The sequence below is a fragment of the Grammomys surdaster genome, unplaced genomic scaffold, assembly GCF_004785775.1.
Source record: "Grammomys surdaster isolate TR1022 unplaced genomic scaffold, NIH_TR_1.0 141891, whole genome shotgun sequence".
NCBI classification, from domain to species: Eukaryota; Metazoa; Chordata; class Mammalia; order Rodentia; family Muridae; genus Grammomys; species Grammomys surdaster.
Window position 1 is genome coordinate 1 of NW_021622676.1, and position 2,597 is coordinate 2,597.

Sequence of the window (2,597 nt, forward strand, 5' to 3'; positions counted from 1 at the left end):
TTCTTCAGTGACTTTCTGAATGAATTGCTTAGAGTAATTATTTTCTGTCATGGAGTGTTTCCAGGGTTTTCTGTGTAGTAGTGAGTGAATGACTGGAATGAGTTGTGACTGTACAAAACCAACAAGTATTCTAGTCTTTGTTCTGGGACTCTGTTGCTCTGTTGGAAGGTAGCTTCAATACACCAGAGGGTAGAGAATTCTAAGCTCTATGTTCCTATCTGAGCAGAGCTTCAGTGTCAATGGGAAAGACATAAAGCTTCATGTCTTGGTTGTACTCAGGACTCGCTCTGTGTGTGTGTGTGTGTGTGTGTGTGTGTGTGTGTGTGTGTGTGTACATTGTCCTCCACAAGTGTAGGGTTTAGATTGTCGAAAGAATGTGTGAAGTGTGTAGATCATCTCCACAATTTTCATTGTGATTTCATTCTATGGAATGTTTGCCACCGAGGAAACCACCAGAAAAACACGATATGACCACACTTTCAGCAGCACATTATTTGGGAATATTCCTTTCTAATCTAAGGACAGAAATTCTGTAGATCTATTGGTCCACTCTAACAATAATGTCTGCTCCAGAGAAAAGCTGTGCAGTAACCCCCCTCGGTCCTGCTCCAACACAACAACCCCTAAGGGTGTCCTTTCCCTGATGTGTGACTGCCCCTTTGTAGTCCATACACTGAACTGGGAGTGGAGCCTGACAGCACTGGAGGGTAAAATGCCACGTAGTTCATGGTACTTGAATAGCCTTCCGGGTTGCTGTAAGCCTCACTTGGTTTCCAGCATCCTGGGGGACCGAGATGTACGGCAGACAGGAGAGTTTTCATAGTCTTTATCTTCTCATGTTCACTACTGACACTTTATAAACCATATTCCATTGGGAACCCTGGATTATCTGATCCTTGAGATAGTGTCCTCGAGAGTTTGTACTAGATTCCACCCAGCATAAGTTAAAACTCGTGTTGTTTCTTGGTCTTAGAAGACCCACTCTCTGGTCTTCAAGTGATTGATATGAGTGAGAGACTTGAAACACTGGAAGAGTGTCTCCTCATCTGTTGCTATCAGCATAGTGCAAGTGTTCCGTTTTCCTTTCCTTCCTTGCTCCTCATTGACTCAGTGCTGTCACCGAGGATGATGTTCCAGTAGCCACTCAATCTAGCCTTTAAAGCACAGCCATCTTGTTGTGTAAATTAAGCAGTGCTCTCTAAGGAAGCCATGGGCCACAGCACCAATGATTAACAGTCACTCTGTCTTCCTAGAAATACAAGATATCCCAGACATTAAACATATGATTTTTAGAAAACAAGAGTTGGAACCTCATGATGAGGTAAGGTGACTTTTCTTTGGCCAAAATAGAAATATTACTGCCTGAATTTCCTATTTCATTTAAGTTTGGCTCTCTAAACATAGTAGCATGTGTTATGCATACTGTGCTCTGTTTTATGGAGTGGTAGAACGGTTCCTTACCAATGAAAACCTTATGGGAAAAGAGCTTTTATGAATGGCACAGTCAGGGTATAGGATAGACACTAGCATCCATCCCTCTTGCTTCCTCCTTGAATTAACTACCTTGTCATTGCAGATGGCTTCCACCGTGGTACAGACTTGTAAGTATCTGAAATCCCTCCCCTGTTGAGGAAATATCTTAGTGTTTCATTTCTGAGAAACCTCAGTCCAAGTTCCTATTGGGAAGAAGGGCTGAAGGTTAAATGAGAGAAAATGATTCTGCCACAGAGGCTCCATGGAAAATCCCAAGAAGAACTGGGGTTAATTTCATGAGAACCAGTGTGGCTTCATGTGATACACTCCCCTCAGATTATGTAGCAGATACAGCCCAGGTGGGAGAAACGGATGTTGAACAACAACAACAACACCAAGACCTCACTAGTGAAGAGAATCTTCCAGGTAAGTAACAATGTCCTGTGGAGAGCAACAGGAAAGGGCTCAAGAAGCAGTCGGGTTGTACATTCTGCTTGCCAGGCTGAAGCAGTGGGAAAGGCATCAGTGAGATGTAGGAGATTTGTTTGATTCTCCTTCCAGCCATAGTGGTAAAGAGGAATAGAAGCACACACACACACACACACACACACACACACACACACACATGCACACACAGCCCACTGGCGATTAAAAATGAGCCAGAGAGTTGGGGGAATGGCTTTTTAAACAAGATCACTGAGTGCTCTACCAGAGGACTGGGATTCCAATCTCAGCACCCATATCGCTGTTCACATCCCTCTGCTACTCCACTTTCAAGGCATCTGATGCTCTCCTCTGGTCTTGATTGGCTCTGCATGCAAGTAGTACACAGGCATTTCCAGGCAATGGCTGAAATACACTTACAACTAAAAGCATTCTCCCCGACTCTCTCATTGCAAAGCTCCAAGCCTTTGACTGTAATCAGTAGATCTCCGTGTGCATTGCTTGTTTGGCATCTGTGTCACTTCTGATTGCTGGTTTGTGACAGAACTATCAGTTGAGTACAACTCTCTGTAGTCTCTGAGATGAACCTGAGTACAAAGGTCATGAAGTATGGGACCACTATTGCAGAAGAAAGAAATCCTCTTCCAGCTGGTCCTGCAGGATTTATCACAGCACCTCTC

The 2,597-nt window shown here is 43.9% G+C and overlaps 1 long non-coding RNA gene across 1 annotated transcript; it reads left to right on the top strand.

Moving 5' to 3' along the window:
• The first annotated feature begins 42 nt into the window (after positions 1–42).
• Positions 43–2,586, top strand: LOC114615769. The gene is made up of 3 exons (XR_003710513.1): positions 43–1,321; positions 1,577–1,601; positions 1,810–2,586. It is a non-coding gene; the product is annotated as an uncharacterized LOC114615769 (long non-coding RNA).
• The last annotated feature ends 11 nt before the right edge of the window (positions 2,587–2,597 follow it).